Source organism: Apodemus sylvaticus, chromosome 7, assembly GCF_947179515.1.
Source record: "Apodemus sylvaticus chromosome 7, mApoSyl1.1, whole genome shotgun sequence".
NCBI lineage: Eukaryota > Metazoa > Chordata > Mammalia > Rodentia > Muridae > Apodemus > Apodemus sylvaticus.
In genome coordinates this window covers 122436844-122462464 of record NC_067478.1, presented here as the reverse complement: position 1 = coordinate 122462464, position 25621 = coordinate 122436844, and the positions used below count along the sequence as shown (strand labels likewise).

Genomic DNA, 25621 nt, shown 5'->3' with positions numbered 1-25621 from the left:
GTACACTGTAGCCCCTGACATTGGCCAGGGCAAATATTGAAGCCCGTGTAGTTAAATACCACGAACAGAAGGAACTAGCCCTAAGATCGAACTGTGTATGAGCTCTGCTCACCTGGTCCTCTACCTAGACCAAATGAGACTGAAAATTCACAACAGTTCAAGTCCAGTCTTAACAAATACCATACACTGTGCCCTTAAGTAAGCCTTTACACTTTTTTCATCATGCCTACATTATTCTTAAATGTTTAATCAAGCATCAAAAACGATGTAAGGGATTCTGGGTCCCCGTGAAGAGTTTTACAGTCTTGTTGCTATGACTTTTTCTACTTTGCATGAAACCTTTTTGTGTTAAATGAAAAGTAGTGCCAGTAAGGTAATGAAATAGCTTATAAACAGCTGAATTAAAAATGTATTTGTCGAAGCTTTAAAACAAAAAAAAAATCATGCACACATGTGCTCATGTACACAGGCACACACACACACACATGAATGCACACATGCACTAGTGAGGTCCAGGTATTTGGACAACTTCCCCAGCAGGGCAATGGGAGTCAGACTCTCCACTCTCTGGAGCTACTATGTCAGTCATCAAGTAGAGGATAAAACCCTGGCTTCCCAAGTGGTCATTCTGTCATAGATCCAACACCACCAAACCCTAAGCCCCAACCCCAGACTACCTAAAGCAATGGGGCATTTGGGGCCTTGAATTATTTGATGGTAATCATTACACTGAGTTCATAAATGCATCTAGCAACTTCAGTGGTTATACTTAATCTGACTTAAGAAGAAACAGCTCATAAGAAATATTATTCTTCTCTGAAGAAATGAAAATTCAAGGGAGGGTCAACCACAGGAGGGGAAGGACCAGGAATAACAGGGAAATGAAGCTCTGCCCTGAGCCCTTTGTAAAGCATGCTCTGTTCTCCCGATTCACAAATGCAGCCTTCATCATCTTCGGTTCTGGGAACAGTGTCAAGCCTAAGAAACAATCGGAAACCTGCCGCGCTCTAGCCCATCGCCTGCTGGGGATTCTAACTGGATCCAAATTGAGTATCTCCCTTCCAAGTGCTCTGAATAGCACTCGTGACAGGAGTTGGGACTCAGCCAGCAGAAGCCAGAGGCTGACACAACCCTGTGTCACCAGGGTTTCTAAGAGGTGGTCCAGTTGACTCTACTAGGACATAGCTCTGCCCCCAGATGTCCCTTCCACTCTGTATACACCGTCTGAAACAGAAATTGCATAGTCACAATCCCTGGGGCCCATATTTCAAACCTCTTCTTGAACATTGGCCTGGCTGAAGATCATGTCCCTATAGGATTTGTAGACAGGGTCTCACTGTGAGGTCTGGCATGGGACCTGCCTGTCACATACTCCAAGTGAACATACCACTCCCAACTTCAGACATTCTTAATCTGAGGAAATGTAACACACAGGAGGACTAAGGTAGACAGAGACTGCTTTGGTACCTTAGAATACTGATGTTCAAAAAAATCTGAGTGAATTAAGACAGAAACCAAGCAACTGTTGTCAAACACCTTGCCTGTGTCCAAAGCAGGCATTTTATTTAGTGAATATTTTTATAATTTTTCCTGAGTGATATATTCTAAAAAAATAAAATCACTGAGAACCATTTTGGTTATCAAAAATGTTAAGGAGTGAGTACTCGTCCCTTTCAGACTCCTAGCCTGAAACAGTAATGGTCTTACATATATCACGGTAATGACACTGGTTTCATATTTTTCTTTTCTTTTGCATAGTTTTGAAAGCACTAATTAGCAGTTTCACTGAAAGTAGGACATACATGAGTACATACACCAGTGTGAATAGGGACACTAACATCCATTTCATAGGTTTCTACAAAGAATTGGTGGGATGAGACACAGAAAGGAACATTTCACAAGGTCGTATCTTCAGCAGTTATTAAGGGAGAGAAAGGGATCATTATGAAATAGGATGTGGAAGGAAAGGCAGGCTGATGGCAATAGCATTGTTTTATTTAAAGATTGACTTTTTGCCTTTCGCATAGATTATCTTGCTAAGTACCCATAATAACCCTAAGTCATGTCAACATTGTCTCCACAGAAAGTGTCAGATCCAGAGCAAAACCCATATTGGGATTATTCTTCATCTCTGATGACTTCTGTTCCCCCAACTTTAAGTATTGTGAGATTCAGAAGAAGGGTGAACAGCCCTCTGCTGTTGACCCTAATAGGACATAAATCAAAGTCAGCGTCATTCAAGGAGATTTAGAGTGCTTCTGGCACCATTACCACTGGGCTTCAAGAGCCCTGGGTCCTGTTTTATTGCACACCAGGCTCAGTGAGGTCTTATGAAGGTGCTTCTGTTTCACTCTCTGTCTGATTGACTGCTTTACCTCCATGAAGAACTTCACTCTGAGGCCTGGGTATATGCTCTTCTGCCCACACAGCTGGAATGCTGAACTCTGAGCAGCTGTGGGGAAATTTAGTGTGTGTCTCTGTAGGTGTGCCTAGCATGCACAGATGCTTGTCACAGCCACCTGTGATACACATCTTCTTCCCTCGTGGATTAGCCCCTTAGTGTCATATGACAACTGTCCTGATATTTATGGGTCTATATCTGGAGTGTAAGTTCTTTGCTATTATGTTGACCTAGTATTCTTTTCTCAAAATTAATTCACATTTATAAATCAAAGTGGCTCCTACTGTAAATGCTGGCAAAAAAACAAACAAACAAACAAAATCCCCTTCTTATTTTACTTTTTCAGGAAATATCAGGAAATATGAGCTAATTTTCTAAACGTATTTCTTCTTTATGAATCATAGAGTGTTTAAAAATATTAATTGTAGAACTTAAAACACACACAGCAATTTGTAGTCCTGCCTTCTTTCTGATATGGGTGGAGTTCTCTAGATGTGACTTTTTGTCTTCTTTCTTCTTCCTTTTCTTACATGGGGAGGTGGGGGTGTCTTGAACTTTCTATGTAGCTGAGACTGGCCTTGAACTCACTACACAGTCCAGGATGGTCTTAAAGGCATCACAGAGCCCGGCATGGCCTTGAACTCACTTCCTAACCCAGTCCATCCTTAAGCTCACAGTGGCTTTCCCATCTGCCAAGATGATACACTCTTATCTACAAGCTCATCTTTTACACTGAAATCTTCCCTCCCCACAGCCACACCATGAGCCTCTAAGCTTCTGCTGAAAATAGAAGACAGGAGCCTTAAGTCAGCGATGAGGATCAGCAGGCCTTCACCATCCACTGAGAACCTAGGACCAGGGATATGAGCGATGTCTCCTAACACAGTCCACTTCTGAGAGCTATTCTCTCATTCCAAACTTACTGTGTCTTCCAGCTGGAAAACTATATAGCCTAAGTAATCCTCTATAGTATGTTCACAGGAAAGAACAGTTTTGTCTTAATTATGGCTCACTTTTAGAAACTAAAAAAAAAAAAAAAAATTAGTCTCCCACGTAGACAGCATCTACAGAATGTAACATTAGAAATCTGGCTATTGTCCTTAGACTAGCAGAATTTTTACAGTATAAAACCAACCTCTTAGATCACAGTCCATCCTTACCAGGGGAATAGTGCTGTGCAAACAAGATGAGAACCAGTTAAAAGGTAATTTCCTGAAATAGTCTCATGTGGAACAAATTGAAAATCCACAGTCCTTCAACAGAGAAATCTTTTTCATTACTTGATCTTTAAAGAAAAAAAAAAACTTCACTCTTCACTTCCCTAGCAGATGTTACAAATTCCAGAAACAGACAAGGGCCTTCAGACTGGAATGAAAAATTGATCCACTTAAAAATGTAAAATTGAATTTAAAAATAAAAATGCTTAGAATACAATAAGTGGGATTCGGACAGACCATGCCCCAGGTTTCTGATTGAGGATTTCTCTTCTGTTTTGCCCAGAGTCTATCAGTCTAGTAAATACTGCCCTTGATGTGATGAATAGCATCTTTATAGTCTTTAGGAGGCAGTCCAGGTGTTAGCAGTCTATGGAAATAGGATGCTGATATAGGTAAGACTGGGAAGGTTGCTGCTACGAAAGCACTGTTCCCATAATGGCTAAGGCCAGTTTTCCAATATCATGGTATAGTCTCCCTCTTCCTGTCTCTATTCTAACCTGTCTCCTTTCTCCATTATAATTCTGTGTTCTAGATTAAAAAAAAATCCAAGAATTGAATTTTTCTCTTTTAGAAGAAAAACATAACTTATTAACTACATACTCATTTATTCATTCTATAAATATTAGAGTGTGTGTTATATTCTAAATACTTTGGTGACCACTGAGGACCACGTGGGAGTCAAAAAACTAGCCATCAGCTTTCACGGAGTTTAGTGGTTAAAGGGTATAAGAGACAATGAAATATGGGGTCAAAGGTTTGAGAAATGCCATCCTGAAGGAAGCTGGCGACTCTGCTGGGGCACTCATCCAGACTTTGGGACTGGGGCATTTGAAGTGAAATTTGAAGACTAAAGGCAGGTAGGTTGGATTGCACTCTGCAGAGTCCCAGCACTCCTCCAGGTCAGCACACTGTCTCTGAAGCTTCCTTCCGCCATCTTTCCTCTGCAGACTGAAAGTCTCCTTTGAGTGTGTCTCTCGTCTTTGCCTCAGCTGGTCCACGCCTTTGACAGCTGGGCTTTCCATCTTGTATGTTCTTCCTGTGTCTTTTCTTCTCACGTCTGAACAACAGAGTGAATTGGCAGTTTAATTAATCTGTCAATTTCCTAAGAGAGGTGGGTTTATTTTAGAGATGATTCTGGCCTCGGTCGCAGTTAGCTCAGTTTAGGGACCTGACTTCTAAGCCTTCTCACCCTCTTCCCAGCCCAGGGCTTACCAGCCACACTCTGCCTGTGCTTTGCCTGCAAGTGTTAATAGTATAGAAAACTACCCCAGGTGAAACAGCCTTGTGACCCGTTTCTCCCCAGGAAAGATGTGCTCAGGCTCACATTCTAGTATCTGTACAATTCAGGATCCCCGCCTGGGGAATGGCACCACCAGCAGTGGACAGATCTTCCCACCTTAATCACCCGAATCAATATTATTCCTCACCAACAGGCCCTAAATAATCTCTCAGGGGTATTGCCAATTCCTAGGTGATTTTAGATCTCCTCCTGTCGACAACTGAGATTAACTATCACAGCCCTGAAGATCCTGCTCCACAGATGGGAGGGCCCATGTGTGCCCTGCTGAGTTTCTAATATAACCCGTCCCTTGAGGGATGGTGGTTCAGGCTTCCCAATAGGCCATCTTGTCCAGCTACTTCTTGGTGGGCTTGGGTAAGTGAGCATATGGAAATGAATATAAAAGCATTCTTCAGGTGCCTCTAGACTACCCAAAGACCAAATGCACAAATAACAACTCCATCAGGAGGCAAAACTGTCATCTCTCATCTGGGGCCAAGCTGGTCTGTCTCCTTGGCCACAAATGGAGAGGGAAGCATTGAAGGAACCCTGCCCCACCCTATGAGTATACATGGAGCACCTCTTATCAGTGTCCTCATCAGCTGAGAGTCTTTCCAAGTACATAGTGCATTCTTCCCAGACTCTGTAGGGTGCTCCGGCCTAGCCTACCTGATTTTCCAGAACTGCCTACCTCAGTGAGTAAAACACATCTCTAACTATATCCCTCTCCTTTGCACAATCTCTCGTGAGTCCTTATCTATGATGTGATGGTTACCTGGTTCTAGTTGACTACACAGAGACTATAATCATGAGTTTTAAGGTTAAGATAATACCAGTCTAGTCCTTCCCTGTGGTTTCAAACATCCTTCTTACCATCACATGACCTCATTTAGCTAAGTCTTCCCTAAAGGCTGAAAGCTTCTTTTAACACTCCTCCCTCAGATCCCTGTGAGGTACTGCCATCCTCCTTGTAAATAATATTAGATACCCAGTTCAATTTCATACCTGAGCAAATAGGCACAGAGAGGTTAATTCATCTATCCGAGGTCACACAGCTGCACTCCAATGTGGCCCTTCTAGCTCTTCACTCTAGAGTTCTTTCCTCTACAGAGATGCATGGAAACTTCAAACAATCAAGGGACAGTGATGGTGAAATAAGCCCAACAACAGTCAATATGCTGACAGGGCCAATGACTCTTGTCAAACAGGCCCCCTCATCCTCTACTAGCCCTCCCCCATGAGAGAGAAGGCCTAATCCCTCTGGAACTCCTCTGCTCTCTGTGCCCTAATCTCAGGACGCCATCTGTTATGGCTCCGGACAGAGATACACATGGCCCATTTAACACACTGATTCGGGGTAGGACAGGGAAGGCAGGAAACCAGGGCATACTCCCTCACTGTAACAGGCACACAGGGCTTCAGGCAGATCCAAGACGGGGCCGTGACATGGAGACCACCAGGACAGCCAGCCAGGAAGAGTGGCAGTTCAGTCAGCACAATAAAGTTTAATATTCAAGGTGACCTGAGCCGTAGATGAATAAAGCAGAACTAGAACCATGACTGTTCTCCCAGAAGTCCTGGACACACCGGGCAGGTGACTTCTGGGAAGAACACAGCTCAGCTGCAGAACATTTGCCTAGAACGGGCAAAGCCCCGGGTGTGATTCCCAGCAGCACAAAAGTCCAAGTCCTATTTTGTTCACTTTTCTGGTTGATACATAAACGGACAGCTCTAGAAAGTGGTTATACAATAAAGGCACGCCATTGTGGCTTTAAGAGTCCATCTACTCAGCTTTAGCCCCTGGCGTCCCATCTCCCTGAGTGTACTCTGCCAGGCAGTAGCACTTACATCCATGGGAGTTTGTCAAACGCTCAGTGCTCTGAGCCCCAGCAGCTCTGTTCTCCAAAACCCATCAGAAAAGACTCTGCCTTACAACCAGGTCACAAAGTGAATAACATGGTACACATGGTGCAGATTGGGGAGCCAAGACTGATGGGCTCAAAGCAATAGAAATTGGCTGTAAGATAGATGTTTTAATATGGGAAAGGAGGCCTTTATAAATCTGAGTCATGTAGTCCCAGTAGGGAAAGCCAGAGGCATCAGACCAGAACCACACAGAAGGTTCCAGAGAACAGGAGGGAGTGGCTACAAAGAACAGAGGCACAGGGCTGTGGGGACAGGGAAGGGACACTTCAGCATGTGCCTTTTACCCACATGTGCATGGGGAAGATCTTTCTACACTTAGCTGGCCTTTGTCAGGGTTTGGTGGACGTGAGATTCGAGGAGAATCTTTCTTGCCTGTGTTCATTTCTTCCTACCAATCTGCAAGTCAACCTGTCTCCTCCTTCAGAGTTCACCTGCTTGACTCTCCGACCCTGGACATAGGACAGATCTATGGCATAGAACTTTATAAAGGACCAGGTGACTTCTGTGCTCCTTTGTCACAAGTACGGAGAGAAATTTACAGTCTAGCAATTTGACTTCTCTTTTTCTTAATTTATTTGTAGGTGGGTTTGTTGTTGTTGTTGTTGTATTTGGGGGTGAGCAGGAGCACATGTGAAAGCTAAAAGACAATTCAGAAATTGGGTCATTCCTTCTGCCATGTGGGATCCTAGGACCTAACTCACCTCATTAAGCTTTGTAACTTGGGCCTCTATCACTGAAACTTGTCACCAGCCCTGGACTGTTGTCTTAAACAATAGTGTTACTTCTAAGATGAACCAGCATTATAATCACATCCTATAAGAAGTTGCATCTTCTAAACGTGACCCATGGCTTTAGCTAGAGTGTGTCTGTAGCTCATCAGCCCAGGCATCTGTTTTCACTTTTGTGTGATCGTTTGCATCTGGCTGCTGAAGTAGGTGTAGTGGGTGACTGAAATTTATATCCAGGACTTAGCAAGTTGTGTTACCTCAACCCAAAGACAATCCAAGAGCTGCTTCTGAAGCAAGTAGACTCTCCGAAACATTTCCCATATGTGGCTCTGACTACTCAATAGAAAAGTTTGTGGTTGCTGGAGTTCTACACCGAGGACTCCCAATGAAGCTGTTACCTGTTGTTGCTTGGTATTAGCAGCCAAATCTGTAGGTAGCATATTCAACTCGGTTTCTAAACAGAGGGTGGCAGCCAAGATGACACCAGCGAGATTGCGACTTCACTGGTCACACTTACTAGGCTACCTGCTGCAAGTATTTTCATCCTTGCCCCAGGGAATTTGATGCCCCTAATCAGCAGGAAGTAGAGTAACAATAGCTTTCCCCCTTTCTAGCCCCGGACTTTATCTCTCTATCCTTTTATCTCTCTTATCTAGTGAAGGAAGAACCCACAACAATAGCCAAAGCCATCTTGGGCTGGACGGATAGCTCTGCTCTAAAGCAGGAAGCATGAGGCCCTGGGCTCAGCCTCAGTGTCACAAAAGAAAATGGAAAAAGAAAAAAACTGCTTTGCTGCTACATGCAGATTAAGCATCACTCCACCTTTATGGATAAACTAAGATTTGGAAAAGCAAGACAATGGCCTAGGGCTACACTGTTCCAGTGTGCGGGCCAGGCTATATACCGGTCGCATTTGCGATCACTCAGTTACATTGCTTCATATGTCGGCATTTCCCCGATATGTGTCTGTCTTGTAGGTCTACCCTGCTTTATAACTGAGACTTTGGCTGAATTCACCCTCTATTATTTCCTGTCTTATACAGCAGCTCTCTGGGCTCTACCCCAGCACAGGGCTGCCTGTGTTGGCATCTCTGATGTGATGCTTGCTGAGTGAATGAAGTAACATCTCAAGTGTCACTTCTCTCATCTGTGCAAAGGGAGAGAAGTGACACTTGAGGGATTGCTCATGGACTTTATTGATTGTGCAGTGTGATCATTTGTAAAGTGTCAGTAGCAAGCAATCTGTAAATCTCCAACACGTGACAGCCACTATTAGTGCTTGTGGATAAACAGCTCAAGTGAATCAGTATTCAAATGAATGATCTGCTTACTTGAGATTTAGAATTTGCTTTGATGCTCTGTGCTAGCTGACAATGCACAGTTCCAGAGTCTCCATCATGGTTGATCTAGATCTTTGTTTGAGGACTTTGACTTAAGCCAATGTTTGTAATTGTTCTTGTTGTTATTTTAAAAAATACCTGACAAGAGCAGCTCACAAAGGAAAGGGTTGTTTTGGCTCAGTGTTTGAGTGTAAGATCCATCACAGCAGGCAAGGCACAACAGCCGGGCTGTGAGACACTAGGCACTTCACACCTGCAGTCAGGGAACACAGAGAGGGATGCTGGCCCCCAGCAATCTTTCTCCTATTTGCTCCAGAACTGCAATGCATGAGATGGCCCTGCCCACATTATCTTGGGACTTCCCTCTTCAGTTCAGCTTGGTAGAGATACCCCCATGGACATACCTACTGGTGTGTCACCATGGCAATCCTAAATCTAGTCAAGTTGACAGTGAAGATTAACCACCACATCCACCACATAGCACAGCCTTGGGTGCTAGTTGGGAAAGACTAGGAAGATCAGATCAATTCAACTATTGTTTTAAAGTATAGTCATAAGCCAATCTGCCTTAACTAGAGAGGCATATTCCACCAGTTAGAACATGAAACAGTAAAGTGAATTGACTCAAAATATCCAGATTGGATGGTTTTAAAATATCACTCATGACCATGTCAAAACCTAAATGCAGCTTTTCTACAGTCCTCTACTGTTTTGTTTATTTTTTGGTTGGTTGTTTGGCTGACTGGCTGACTGGTTGGTTGGTTGGTTGGTTGGTTGGTTGGTTGGTTGGCTGGCTATCTATCTGTCTATCTGGCTGGCTGGCTGGCTGGTTGTCTGTCTGTCTGTCTGTCTGTCTGTCTGTCTGACTACCTGGATGGCTGGCTGACTGGTTGGTTGTCTGTCTTTCTGTCTGTCTGTCTGTCTGTTTACCTGGATGGATGGCTAGTTGGTTGTTTGCTTGTTTGGTTGTTTGTTTGTTTGTTTGTTTGTTTGGTTGGTTGGTTGATTGGTTGGTTGGTTGGTTGGCTGTCTGTCTGTCTGTCTGTCTACCTGGCTGGCTGGCTGGCTGGCTGGCTAGCTGGTTGGTTGGTTGTTTTATTAGTTTTAAAGATGGATTCTGGTAGGCTCAAGTTGAGAGATATTTGCTTTCTGAACAGGCTTCCTCATCAGACTCCTTTGATCTTCATAAGTCTGTGATCACCATGTGGTCCCTCTTACCTAAGTTTCCAGTACTGAGGTAGTCCTTCTGTTTGGTTTCTTTATTTTTTTAGTTATATATTTTTAACAATTGAGATGTGAAACAATGTAGTTGGATCATATCCACTAGCCTCTCTTGTCCTAGACCTCCAGTACCTCCTAAAACCATGTTTTCTCCCTTCTCTCCCTCTTCCTTCTTAATAAGTTACTGAGCTCAGTTAGGGCTCTGTGTATGTGCATGGGCGCAGGGCCATTCAGTACAGTATGAGCAACTGAGGAGAGACCACACCCCTGAAGAAAGGGGATTCACCTTTCCCCAGCAGCCATGACTTGTCCAACGCTTCTCAGCTAGGCGTGGGTCTGAAGAGTGCCTCCTCTGTTCGTGCTGGAACATTCATTCACTGGCTCCATCCGCAGTCTTGCCAGATCACAGCTCCGTCCTGAGGGGCCAAGCGCACGGCTGATACTTCCTATTTAGTGCCCTGCTTCAGCCTTCACACTGTGGAGGGAGGTATCAAAACCTACTTCTGGAAATCTGTCCCTACTTAGTTCTGCAGTTAACCTGAAAAGAGAACCGAATAGTCATAAAGCGTCCCCAGGGATCAGCGCCTTTCATAGTTGAACGTCACTGCTTGATGGAAGGCAGGGCCTTGCTCATTGTGGCTGTTACCATTATCTTTACAGTCTTTGTCCTTCATGCTTTAGAAAACCGTATCTTGCATTCCATTGTCTCTCTTCACCTGACTCCCGGCTCAGTGTTAAAAGTGAGGGCAAACAATTCTTCAAGTCATGTGACCTACAAGACATATCCACAGTGCCTAAGCCCAGGACCAGAAACACAGAAAGAAAGAAGGCCACAATGTCGCTATGGCATTACCTCACCTGAGGCCACTCGCGGTGAGGCTGGCTCACCCCACAACTCCACTGCCTTGAGAAACAGAATATTTGAAAGAGGATTCCTGAAAATTATTTGATTGCTTTTAAGCATGATGTTTCATTGGCCTCCCAGCTGTTTCCGTACAGAAGTGTTCCTGAAGGTAGTAGCCATGTTCACCCGCCATAGGACTGAAGAATATCAATTCATCAGTGGTAGGTTAAGGGATCAGATTTCCAAGGTTGTTTCTAGAAAATGGTGTTTAATCAATTTCTTCAACCATGCATGAGCATAATCTAGTAAGCAGATGTGAAGCAAACAACTTACTGTGGGGCTCCCCATATCCGTTCAGAGTCTGCCAGGCTCAGAATCAGAGCCAGGACACTGCACAGAGCAACTGCCGACGCCTGCAGCATTAGAAATGAGAATTGAGAGCAGGCTGTGGAGTCCCTTCAGGCAGGGCACAGTAGAGCTCAGAAACAGGAAACCTGCCAGCCTGGCGGAGCACGTGCAGCAGGAACAAGGAGCCACTTAATAATTAATCACTGTCAACCTTTGTTCTGGTTAAAGACGCGGTGGTTGGGCGAGACTGGCAATGAGGGACTGCTTGGGGGCTGTTGCTGTGAGATTGCGCTGGATCCTCAGTGCTGGAAGGCAGAGTGGGGCTGACTTGGAAGTGCTCTCTCTCTCTCTCTCTCTCTCTCTCTCTCTCTCTCTCTCTCTCACACACACACACACACACACACACACACACACAGTGCCTGCTAGAGGTGAGGGGAGACTTTGGAAAGCTCTGTTCCCAAGCATCACTCCAGAGAAAGAGCAGCTAGGCAAGCCTAGACTTGGCTCAGTTGACATGAGATTTTTAACAAACTCTCGAAAACTGACAATAAGTGAAATAGATCAAGGTGATTTATAAAAGAACAACGACACACTTCCAAAATATACATGAAGCACAGAAGTATGCAGACAGCACATACACACATACCTACACATAGCTTTTCAGAAAGCAAAGTGTAAACTGATGTCACCGTTCCTCTCAGCATAAGATATTGAATTGTGAATTTCAAGCCAAATTCCTCCTTACCAGGGTTCCGTAAAAGACTGGAGTCTGTCTTGACATTTTCTTTAAAGTTAAGGAAAAAAATAATCCTATTGATTAGTTGGCTTGTAGACTTTTACATTGCCATTTAAAAACCTCATTTTTACTAACAAGAAGCATTTTAAGGAAGGAAAGCAGTATTTTGAAATTCAAAAAATTATTCTTCTGTGTTGAAGTGGACTTTCAAAACTATGGAATTTTTATAAGCATTTTTGTATTGTCATTCTACGATACACACGTAGGTCGAAGTATTGATATAGACTAAGGTTAGTGTGAGTGATGCTTTTAAATGAGAGAGATCTCTCTCACTCTGTCTTTCTCTCCCTCAATTCCTTCTTCCCCCTCTCCCTCCTCCAATAAATAAATGTGGTTACCATTGTGTTAATGCCTGTAAAATGTAACTTATATTGTGTTTTATAACTTGATTATAACCGTTAGTGTCAAAGTGCCACTCATCCCTTCCCTTAACAGTGACATCAGAAAAGCTGAGTAAGAACTGTTTGGGCCTCAAAAAACATCAAAAATGCAGGGTCTGGGGGTAACTCCCTGTCACTACCTGCTCTGTAGGTTGCCACAAACTCTCTATTTAACATAAAAGGATATTCTACTAATCACAGTGACCCAGAGAGCTGGAAACAACAAATTCATGAGTCCCAGTGTCTCTCAGTAGATTTGCTCTAACTTATTCCAAACAGGAAAAATTCATTTTTCATTTAAATGTCTAAATAGAATCCATTTTCCTTGGAAAATATTCATGACCTGTAGGCATGGCAATTTTCATTATATTGAGACTATGTTCAAATACAATCCATGAGTAAGGAAGAGGGGAGAAAGGCTTTCTCTGACCACAGTTATCTGTTCATCTCATAATGTGGTTATATAATTAAGAAAACCACAATGATAATGGGTAACTGGTTAAGACCTTAGAGTTGTCAGAGAATAGATCAGCCTCAGCACTACCCTATGTCCCTGCTCTTGTTCAAGAAACAGCTTCCCCTACCTGGACCTTCATAAATCTTGGTAGGCCTGACTGACTGATTTCCTATCCTTGACCATAGATGTTTACATGAAGGAGCTTGGCCATTGTAATGCCAGTTGGTCCTTGAGAACATGTCCTTGAATACTATTTTGAAGCAGCTTACCTAAAATCTTTAGGAGAGTTGGAAAATATATCAAAATAAATCACTTCATACAGAACACTGTGAGCCATTATTTGCATTTAAATAGAAACACTATAGCTTTCCTTTACTGTGACAAATGCCCATGGGTAACTGACCACATTTCTGAATCCTCTAAGAGGTAACTATATCTATCAAAGTCGGTGTTTCCCTTCTGAACACTTTCGGGCTTGTAAGTAAGTGTAATAGCTGTTTCTGTGAATATTAAACTTGACTGCTAAATATAACCGCTACGTACCAAGAGCATCTTTCTGATTTTTATGAATAATGAACTTAGTAAGACTGGTGAACTCACCTAGCTGTGCCGTGTTTTCCCCATGCAAACAGTGACTATCCCAGTAGCTGTTATCAGTGACATGAACGGCAGCCTAATTACCAAGGGGAAGATGATTAATCCAGCTGCCAGAAACGTGCTGGAGGCAGAGAGCAGAGACGCTGTGTGGAAGTGTTCACCTGCACTGGGTGGTGGAGGACATGTGGTGGCAGCTCCCTGCAGAAGGACATCAGTCCATGGGCCTGGCCATTGTCACACTTGGTGCTGTTTCCTTATCTGAAACCAACTGTGTCACGTTTCCTAACTCACTAAGTTAAGAAGTCTCACTAACACCAATACATTTAACAGCGCAGTCTAGTACTAAAACACATAGGTTTAATTAACTCTCGAAATACTCAGAGGCTGACATTTAAACACAGAGTGCTAAAGCTGGCCAGATACCTTGAAAGCAGCAACTTTTAAAAACAATGCTGACACCCCAGTGGTGTAGAAGAAGCCGTTTCTACACAGGGAACGCAGAAGTGAAACCCTGGGAGATTCCGATGAACATGGTGATCCTCGACTCACTGAGACTGAGACTGAGAGCCTCGACTGAGAATCTTTTAGGCAAGTCAGGTCCCCGGGTGAAATGACCCAGCTGGGCCTTGCAGATGCCAAAGCAACCACGGTAGCGGATGATGTTAAACATTCTTTTCAAATCAACTGATTTGCAATATGTGTATATAGTTGCGTTAAGCTGCAAGGTGGCCTTTCACATGCTTGGCCCAAGGTCTGCTAATCTTACAGGGGATGTGACCAGTTGTTTCTAAATTTTTGTCTCATTTCCTTGTCGGGATAGCTGACTAGCAATACTTTTAAATCCTAAAAGGATCCAATTGGCTCAAGTTTAGTCACAGTTTTGATTTGAATGTTAGATGTATAGTAAATGAGCTGTTATTTGGTGTCAGCCAGCTACGAGGGAGTTGCAGCGAACCCAGATGCACACTCTCTTAAGAAGTGCCACACGAATCTGGAAAGCACAGACAACGTAAACACTGAAGCTTGCACCACATGTCAGTCTCCTCACGCATGTTCGACTGATCAGCAGTTAGGAGAATAAGCTACAGTGTTTACCCAGTTCAAAGATGGCTGCCCAGTTAGAGTTCCGGTCAAGAATCTGTTTGCCGTTACAAGTAACAGAACCCAACGCAACCAACCTTCTCAAATTGCTGAGAAATAGGGGTCACACATTCCCATCCATCTGTATTGTGGAGGTTACATTTCGGACTTTCGTGGAGAGCAGGGATCTTGCATTGACCAACAACTGACACTCCAAACTAAGGCACTGGGTATTTGTAATTTTATTTGTAAAATTACAAGTTTGGTATTTGTAATTTTATTGAAAGTTTTCAGTATACATGTTACTGTCTTAATACTTGGATAAATGTGAGTTGTAAGTGAAGTTTATATGATTTTTAATCAAATACTTACCTGTTACTTCTTTGACAAATAATTTCAAATGTGAAATAATCTCTCTGGAAAGGAGAGAGAGAGACAGACAGAGAGAGAGAGAGAGAGAGAGAGAGGGGGGGAGAGAGAGAGAGAGAGAGAAAGATTAAATCGTATTACTCAGCGAGTGTATCTTCACATTCTCACTGCTCTTCTCCACAGTCAGGGTTACTAGGTGACTTCAGAGTGGGCTTTTGTGCCACTGACTTAATCAAAACAGAAAATATAAGAGCTTCCTCATCCTTCTTCATTCTTAGGGTGGATTTTTTTTTTATTTACAGTTATCATTTTTCTAAAATTTTACTGTGGTACCTTGCACATAAAAGTGTATTTGTATAGGTTACATAAATAAGATTTGGTAAATAGCTTAAATTTCTGATTCAAGAGAGATCTCCACTCTTTTAAAACTTGTCCCTTAGAATCTTACAACTTTCTGAAGCCCCACAGAAGCAGTTAGTGGCCTGTATCTTAACCCAGGGAATATTGCAGAGCTGTATGTGACGGAGAGCGCATGGCTCCTTCCTAACGTCCTGTGTGGCCATTACAATAAAGCACTTGAAGGTTCTCAAAGACGTCCTAGAACAGGAAGTTGTTTGAAGACATTAGCCAGGCAGTGCACGTTGCTTGGTTCTCTGTAGTTCCACAGACCAAACCAAGTATGACAATGGATATGTCCTCCTTTTCTCTCTTAAAAGGGAGAGCCTGTCTTAGATTCGTTTCGTACATTTTAGTACAGAATGGAGCATCAAGGCCTAATGGTTATTCCTAGGAAATTGTAGGATTGTTTGTTTGTTTGTTCTTTGCTTTTGTTTTTGGTTTTTGTTTTCTTTTCTTGTAGAGAACTACGGAAAAGATAGACCCTGATACAGAATCACTTGAGAACTTATACCACAACTACACAATCTGCTTATTGTGCTTTCTGACATTTATTTATGTGTGGGAATATGCCTGGCATTCATCGTATGCATTTCTCCGGTGTTTTCATTGCAAGCCTCCGTTCACTTACAGACGAGAAGGACCACTTTCAGTCCCCGTACTTCACCCCACCTGGCCCAAAGCCATTATTAGATTATGACAGAGTGAAGATTTTATGATTTTTGCATGCCATGTTGCTAAATCATATTTTAGACTCAGCCAAGAAATAGAAATTGAATTGTTTTCTTATAATGGTATGTATCGTTCACTTGACCAAGTACAAAAGGAATTTCAACTATTTGGTCAGATTAGAATGAAGATTTTTTTTTTAGTTCTAATTATAATCTAAATTCCACATTTTAAAGTTGGAGAGCATAAGGTCACAAAAGTCATAAAGAAAGTCTAAAATTGGCTGGGTTCATAGGTTACAGAGGCCAACTCCTAGAAGAATGTATATATATATATACTGTAAGTAGATAATAGTTAAAACATAAATGTTAAACTTTCCTTCAATGCTGAGTGCATCTGTGCTGCATGTTAAAACACCACAACCCCATCCCTTACAAAGACTGTGAAAAGCATTTCTCCAGGTTCTGCAGCCTGAGAAAGCTAAAGCCAGGGTGTGAGTGCGGCCTGTGCAGAGGCCTCTCTCACCAATGGCTTCCTCCTTCAAGGCAGACGGGAGAAGGTAGACTTGACCGAGGCTCCTCTTAGAAGGAACTCCGAGAGTGGAGCCTCGCGGTTCCATGGTTGTTAAGAGGCCTGTTAATTCCAGTCTGAGGATAAAGTTTCAGTGTGAGTTTTGGTGGGTTATTCAGTTGCAGCAAACACAGCCTGTGTTAGCTGGGCACAGTGGCACATGTCTGAAATCTTAGCATGAGAATGTGGAAGCAGGAAGACCAGGAGTTCAAGGTCAGCTTTAGCTACTTAATGAGTTTGAGACCAGCCTGGGCTACACAAGACTGCAGCTAAACAAAACAAAACAAAAGTAAAAACAGAACAAGCAAACAAACAAAAACCACCAGGCTGAAGAGATGGCACGGCAGTTAAGAGCATCAGCTGGGATCAGTTCCCAGCACCCATAAGGCTGCTCACAATGATCTGTAACTTAGTCCCAGTAAATGCAATGCCCCCTTCTGGCCTCCACTGGTACTGCTTGTACAAAGTGCACAGCCATACTAGCAGACAAAACACTCACACACATAAAGTGAACACAACTCCCTACACACACACACACACACACACACACACACACACACCCGCCACTGAGAGGCAAAGGTTGTGAGTGATGTGATATTTACTGATAGTCCCTCAGCAATCATACGATGCACTCTTACTTAAAAGGATAGCATCAACATCATTTATGAGATATAATCCACCACTGATAAAATTGCCCGCAAATGCTACTTCCCAGTCATTTTCATTTGATAGAAGCAGTATTGACAGTGTTTAGTTCCATACTTGCAAGGGACTGAGCAATTACTGCTCATTGGTGTAGTATAATAGACTATAAATAGGTGTTATATTGTAACACCTTTTTATAATAGGTGTTAATATAACACCCTTTCATTCCTCCCTTTTCTTCATGCATGCTTCAATCCTGAAGCAATCACTGGTGTTCTGATAGCTCATACTCCTGATCTTCTGCATCTGGTCCTTTGTATCTCTGCTTTAGGATCATTAGCTGTAGTGCACCTAAGTGTGTCTTAACAACAGCGACCAAGCAGTTCAGAATGTAGGGGCCAAAAGTCAACTATAGCTGGAGAACAATTAGGAGACCTAACAGGGTTAATAACCCCAAATGGTCTATATGAGAGCAACCCTCCTCAGCTAAGGCAACACATAGCCCTCCTGTCCTGCAGGACTGCTTCTGGTAATGAAGTCAGTGATTCTTGAAGGTGACAGATGGAAGTTTCTATTCTCTCTACATCTAAATCAATGGCTGCCCGGCCACCTCTAACCCTAACAGAAGGGAGACAGTGAGCGCCATAACAGGCTGGGTGAAGGGGCACATAGGATGGGGGAAGGAACCAGAATCTAAGGGTGCCACCAGGCAGTCATGAGCAAGGTCAAGTGATCTTGAGCTTAAGTAGATCGTCAGTCTTCTGTACTGTCCAGCGGGGTCTCTGGAGAGCGGGGAGTCTTCAGGTTCACAGCATGAGCTTTGGCCCAAACTGTCTGCCTTAAATGCTCCAGGGCTGCCAGAGACTCCTCACTGCTTCCACACTGGTGACTGGATCTATGTAAGGAGGTTTCAGGGACAGCAGCTGGAACCGTGATGGACACGATCCTTCCTGGCACTGCTAGCCACTCCCACAGGCCTCTCCACTAGCCACTCCCACAGGTGGATGGTGTTGTGGCCTGGGTGTGTGCTTCCCATGTGGAACCTGTAGGCTCCCGGCTCTCCAGAGACCCCCTTATCTCTCACTCCTGTACTCATCTTTTCACGGGGGCTCTGTGAGGTAACACACCCATTCGCAAACACTGGAATTAAGAACATGGCTCCACCCCTGCTCACTTCCTCTTCTATTGTAGTTTCCTAGTTACCCCTGAAGGGATTGGCACTTTGACACCTTGTATCTCTTTGACAGGAAGGTCTGTCCTTGTTTCTACTCTGAACTGCGTCCTTGTTCACTCCTATACATTTTAAAGGTCATTTATACATTTAAATATTTGTACAAAGAGAGTTCACCATATCCAAGGACTGTCCTGATGAAGATACCTCAGTCATCCGAGCACATTGCTAGGAGACAAATAGGTATAGACTATGGAGTCATTGCACTACTGACTGACAAATGCCGAGGTTGGCATGGCCTAGTGCCATTTGTCACAGACACAGAAGACCCTCAACCTTAGGGACTCAGAAAGGACTGCCTGATAGTCATTTTAACTCAGCCCAGGAACAGGAAGCATCAGCTGGCGGGGAGGAGAAGCAGAATGTTCCAGACAGATAGGATGTCCCCATATGTTCTGTATTTAAATACCTAGTCCCTGGCTGGCAGTTCTGTCTGTAAGACATATCATTATGTTCACAAACAAATCTTTGATGAGCAGAGGATGAACTTCACAGACTGAGGTCTGAAGATGGATTTAGGGAAAGTGTCAGCTTCTTGAAACAACAGACAAACTTGCTGGTTTCTGTGTGTGTTTGCTGAGATGAGAAGAGAGGCAGAATAGATAGCTTTATGAAATCTTCACAGGGTGTCTTAGTCAGGGTTTCTATTCCTGCACAAACATCATGACCAAGAAGAAAGTTGGGGAGGAAAGGGTTTATTGAGCTTACACTTCCACGTTGCAGTTCATCACTAAAGGAAGTCAGGACTGTAACTCAAGCAGGTCAGGAAGCAGGAGCTGATGCAGAGGCCATGGAGGGATGTTTCTTACTAGCTTGCTTTCCCTGGCTTGCTCAGCCTGCTCTCTTATAGAACCCAAGACTACCAGCCCAAAGGTGGAACCACCCACAAGGGGCCCTCACCACTTGATCACTAATTGAGAAAATGCTCCACAGCTGGATCTCATGGAGGCACTTCCCCAACTGAAGCTCCTTTCTCCGTGAAAACTCCAGCCTGTGTCAAGTTGACACACAAAACTAGCCAGTACACAGGGTATCATAATACAAGAGTATATTTGGCCCTAGAGGCAAAGAGTTGAAGGCAGACTTGCAGAGCAGAAATCTCAGGTCCACCAAAAAGAGTCCTTCTAAAACTGAAGAATTTCTCATTTAAGAAAATTGTCTCATTCCTTCCCCCGGAGTGAGTCCGCTTTTCCCGCTCTGCCCAGACCCACTGATGTTCTGTTCCTGGCTGCAGCCCACCCCAGAGATGCTTCCTCATGGAGCTGTCCTCACAGACAACCCATAATAGGTGTGCACCCTGAAGATAAAAATAGACAGGTCCTGGTGACTTGAATATTAGACAATATCTGAAAGAAACCTCCTTTCCATCGGTGGAATGGAGAGAATACACATTGCAGGCTCAGACTTACCCTGCTGAGCAAGTGGTATAAAATCCTCCAAAAGAAACCCATCCACCTGCTGACCTATCTCAAAGGAAAATGCTAAGATCAGAGCATGTCTCCTTCCTTATGAAACTCCACCTCCAACACCCCTGCCCCCCCACATGCCTAAAGACAACATCATGTCCCCACACACACATGCCTAAAGACAGCATCATGCCCCCCACACATGCCTAAAGACAACATCATGCCCCCCCACACATGCCTAAAGACAGCATCATGCCCCACACACATGCCTAAAGACAACATCATGCCCCCCCCACATGCCTAAAGACAACATCATGTCCCCCCACACACACATTTCTATCAGCCAAGATGAAAATCTCTTAAACAAATGAGACTTCCCTTTTACATTTTTAAAAATGATGTGTGTGTGTGTGTGTGTGTGTGTGTGTGTGTGTGTGTGTCTATGTGTAGATCAGAATAATGATGTGTCAGTCCCGTGGAGCTGGAGTAACGGGTCGCTGTGAGTAGTTATGTGTATGCAAGGAACTGAATTCAGCGCCTGTGCAAGAGCAGGAAGTGCTCTTAACCACTTAGCCATCTCTTTCAGGCAGTGAACATTTTATATAATGCATTTCCCAGGATTTACACATGCACTCTTCATCTTTTGTTTAGATATGTGATCTTGTGTAACTCAAGTCCTTAAGGGGGCTATATCTTCATCTAAAATGTAGAGTTGGACAGAGACTTTGTAAGTTCCTTCCATTTCCAGTGGATGCCATACTGGGGGGAGGAGAGGAGTCGGGAAGGCAGTAAGGGAAATACCTATCATGATAACATTACTTATTCAGTTTGCCAATTTCTTCTGGAGAATTTCAGGGTTCCTTCCCTAAAGCATCCCCCATTCGATTTAATGCAAAAGATTAAAGTTTCTAGCATAGGTAAGCAGGGAAAGCCAACAGACTGGTTCTGTTAAGGCCAGATATATTTGGGTCACAAGGTTTGAGCCACAGCTCTTGAACTGTCATTATACAAGCAGTTACAGATAATATGTAAGTGAATGTGTGGGATTCTAACCTGATGACATTCTATTTACTAAAATAAATAAATAAATAATTTTTTTTAAAAAAGGTGGCCAGCGGGATTTGGTACAACCTTTGTGTCATTTACTGACCCCCTGAAACTGAGCCCCAAAGTCTCCAACCCAAGACGGAAATGTCTCTGGTTTCCAAACTTCATCTGAAGTAATTCCCTGACAGATCCCTCTGCAGCGATTGTCCTTGTGTCAAACAAGGGCCATTCAATCACTTCTGCTGCCCACAGCCGCCTCACCATGCATACCCCCGAATAAATGATCTGAAGGATCTGGTTTAACAGCTTAGAGGGAATCCGAAAGAAACAGCTCAGGCAGCGTGTTTCTCGGGGCAGAGTTATAAATAAATGGCTTTATCAGCAGACAGTGCGGAAGACGAATAGCCTGGGGGCATAGTGGAGCAGTCCGTGCATTGCGAGAAGAAAGACTGATTGAGTAGCAGACCAGTTTGTGAGACCTACTGTACAGGCCTTCCCAGCTGGGCACTGTGTCTCGAATTCATTTTGCAAATTCCAGATACCTACCTATCTCTAGAAGCCAAGAAAAAGGAAGGGCAGTCAAACAACCCAAAATACTCCAGGGGTCTCTAGCAACTCTAGGGGCTTTGTGTTGTGAGGGGAAAATCATTAAATATCGTCCTTGTAAATTAGAAACACAGAGAGCCATTTCAATCAGATGTCTAGAGCAGCACATGTTTTGTTTTTTTTTTTTTTTTTTTTTAGCTATTCTTTAACTAACAAGAGGACAATACTTATTTTCAAACTTTGAGTCCTTTATGAAAGCTGCAGTGCGTCTGTACAGCACAGACTGTTTTAACAAGGATTAATGCAAGGAGCCTCACCAAATCAAATAGCTCTGAGGAGCTGCAGGTTCTTTTCTTCGTTGTCTTCTGACATGTCTGATACACCAGCTTCCTACCTCGGGCTGAAGGCAGTTCTCCATGACAGAAAGAATCATTATTGCACATTAGAACAAAAGAACTAACCACATCATTCTTATTGTGTAGCATCTGTAAGAAAGATTACTCACATGTTTGCCACAATATACGGAGATTCATTGCTGAAGTCAGATCTACCCGACAAGCTTTGCCTCTTCTGTTGATCCTAAGATTTTCTTCGCACACACTGTTCCATTAAATATGTATTCTGCATTGAGGCCTCAACGTATGCGAAGAGCTCTAGGCGCCTGAGGAAAGCTGAGAGTGAAAGGGCGCTCTTCCCTGGGCAAGAGTACACCCATCTGCTGTCCAGCGACACACAGCCACCCTGAAAACATACATACAAGTAGAATTATACAGAATTAACAGATTATATCTAGGAATATATATGTATAATCAAATACATATGTGCACGCAATAACAACTGCTGAAAAAAGAGGTCATGAATCTGAAATAGAGTGGGGAGGTCTGTATGAGAGAGTGTGGTGGGAGAAAAGGAAAAGGGGAAATATAATTAAGTTACATTAGCAAAGAACTTACAGTAGAAAATTATATACATACATATGTGTGTGTGTGTGTGTGTGTGTGTGTGTGTGTGTGTGTGTGTTCTAAAGCTGGATGGGGGTGCACACCTATAATCTCAACACACACATATACCTCAGGTATGAAAACTTATGACTACATACTAAATGTAAATGAAGACAGTGCGTTAGCATCAAACATTATAGCATTAGAACTTAAAACAGAAAAAGAAAACATAAAAATGGAAGGTACTTCAATTATTTTAATCAGGTGTGTGTTTGTAACTTGTTACCAAATCAGTCTTTGACTCCAAGTCTCTAGAACCTTGGGTTTCCCATGCCGATCACACTACCACAATGGAAATGTCATCAGTCGTTCACAGCCATGATACACATACAGTATCAGGGAAGGTAAGGCTGTGCCATGGCTTCTGCTTGCCCTCCAGGAGAAAGATGTATTGGGTGGGGGAGAACCAGCTGATGTCTGTGGCGTTGAGTTCTCCATGGCTGTAAGGCTGGATGTAGAAACCAGAGCCAATGCACTGGAGCATATTTTTCTTTCAAAATATTTTATGTACTGCAGTTTGCACAACATCTTGGCAATGAAGGCATGTCTGTGAAGGAGGTGCCTTGTGTTTCACAGCTAACATAAGGGCAAAAAATATGGCAGCAGCTAAATGTGATTTCAGTCACGAACTGAGAGCGTCTGTAAGAGTACCATGATAAGGTCTATGAGCTACAAGGTCAAAGGTAAAAAGATCTACAAAATTCCAAGAGAATCTGTTTCTCTCTCTTCTTCCACACCAGGGCGTGTCCCTTCGCTCCAGCACCAGTTTCAAATTTGGACAACACTTGAGACTTTAGGGAAAAGGGTCCTAGAATATTTTTGGTATTGTCTAGGAATGAACCTAAGTTTAGAACAGTCCATCTGTTTGATTAGAGAGAAAAAGAGCTACGCTTTCTTGGCATACATACCCTTTCTGAATCTCAGAGATGGGCATTGTTCCAGATTTCTCTGGAAATCATTCCGAAGCTCACCAGTTCTGCCAACACTAAACATGCTGTCCATCTCTTTTCTTGTAGTTTTTTTAAATTATATTTTATTTCTTCTTTGGAAGTCGCATGTATTACTGCAATGTAGTTTGCTCCTGTCTAGCCTTTGCTGCCTTCCGACTTTCCCTCGTGCCTCCCAGTCCTTCCCAACTTCATGTTCTCTTTTTTTGTGTTGTTAGTAACCCTGAGTCCAATTGGTACTGTGGATATGTTCATGGGTAAGGGACTATGGGCTAGGCAAGGACTCCAACCAGTGCAGCTTGTAAACTCATGTGTTAGCGGAGGGCGTTTATCTGTGTGTCCCCTTGCAGTTCCAAACGAACGCTGCATGTCTGACCAAGCTTTCAGACAACAGCTTTCAGTGACCTGCACAGCTAACTTATCTGCTTCAAATGGGAAAAGGTAAAAATAAACATGCACACTTGAAATAGCATTAGCAGCTATGAGTGGTCACCGTTAAAGCCCTTCTGTGGAGCCAGCCATTTGATTGTCACAGGGCGTCGGTGACGTCAGCACCTCAGTAAAATCGTCATTTTCCCTGTTCCCATTTTACAGATGAGGAAATGGAATTGACTCCTTCTGGACACCCCCCCCCCCACCCATCTAATAATTGCTAGAACCAGAGCATGGAGGGGCAGGCCACACCCCAGAGCTCCCGCTTTTGTCCACTATAGTCATGCAAAGAGATTTTTAAAAAGTCCTTTGGAGTTTTTTTTTTTCTACCTGTTTGTCAATCATTTCCTCTAAACATGATTTTTTTTTCTCAAAGTCTTGTACAAAACTTCAGGTTGTTTCTTAGAAAAGATTGTTCAGGTTAAAATAGAACAGAGATTCTAGTGTGTTCTCTCAGCTTGACTCTGACATTTCCCGTGTCCCTCCCTCCCCACCCTGCCTCTTCCCTCCCACTACACACTCTTCTTCCTTCTCCCTTATCTGAGAAGTCCCAAGGGTTCTGCCCTCAGTCCTCCCCACCCTTCCACCCCTGTGTTTCCCACTCTGCTGTCCTTCCAAGACACTCTACGGGTTTTCCTCTATTCCACTCACTAGCAAGCACTTGTCTTCAGATCCACATTCCTAGTGGCTTGTAAGACACATGGAGACAGGTAACTTCCAGGGACAATGTGGAATTTCATTTGAAAGAAGGTCACAAGAAGATGACTGTATTGGGAGACAGTTCACAAAATTCCATCTTCAGAGTTTACTGTCTCAGCTTAGAGCAGTGAGGGACCGAAATGAGAGAGGGTGCATTCTTCAGTCAGGCTGACCTGACTCCAAAGCCTCCTCCACTTCACACCTCCAGCTCCAAGGTCTCCCTCAGCTCAGAGAGCTCATCTGTAAAATCAAAATAAAAATACTAGTTCTTGTTCGTTTGGGTGGGAGGATTGGATGAACGGTGTAAAGCATTGAATGTTGGGTCTGGCCTGTGTGCTAAGTCTTGGTGTTTGGCTGTCCTTCTAATTATTCTAGATCCTTTTGCTGTTTGATATGTTATTAAGATACAGTTTCCAAGCTGGGCAGTGGTGGCACAAGATGGTAATCCCAGCACTCTGGGAGGCAGAGGCAGGCCTATTTCTGAGTTCGAGGCCAGCCTGGTTGGTCTACAGAGTGAGTTCCAGGACAGCCGGGGCTATACAGAGAAACCCTGTCTTGAAAAGACCACTCTCCTCCAATCAGGGTAGCAATTCCCAAATGTCCAATATTATTTGATATAAGACATTATTTTCTTCATCATTGCCAGTGAGTGGGGTGTACCCTTGGCATAAACTGCTGTGAAATGAATGAGTCTTTAAGTAAGAGGACAAATGGCCTGCCTCCTGTTCAGAATGGCTATTCAACTCTAACCACATGGTTGGAAACTCCATTTTCATTGTAGGGTCAGAGATAACTAATGCACAGACAAAGAAATGGCTGTCACTTGGTGATGCCTTTGCTTCAGACAAGTTGAGGGTGTCACTGAGTGTTTTCGCTGAGGTTCCATTCCAGCCTCTGGAATGGGGAGGCTACTAAGAGGCAGAGGGGAGCTCACCCGAGGCCACCGTTCACCTTCCTCCTCTGCTTGCTGTGTTACACAGCAATGGCGTTTCAAAAGCATTCTCCAGATGTCCAACCCATTAACCAAACTTGATGAAAATGTGTGGAAT

At 43.5% G+C, this 25621-nt stretch overlaps 1 protein-coding gene across 2 annotated transcripts in view; it reads left to right on the top strand.

Moving 5' to 3' along the window:
• Window positions 1-25621, top strand: part of Maml2 (mastermind like transcriptional coactivator 2) — a 318636-nt gene that overhangs the window by 280643 nt on the left and 12372 nt on the right. The window lies entirely within an intron of this gene.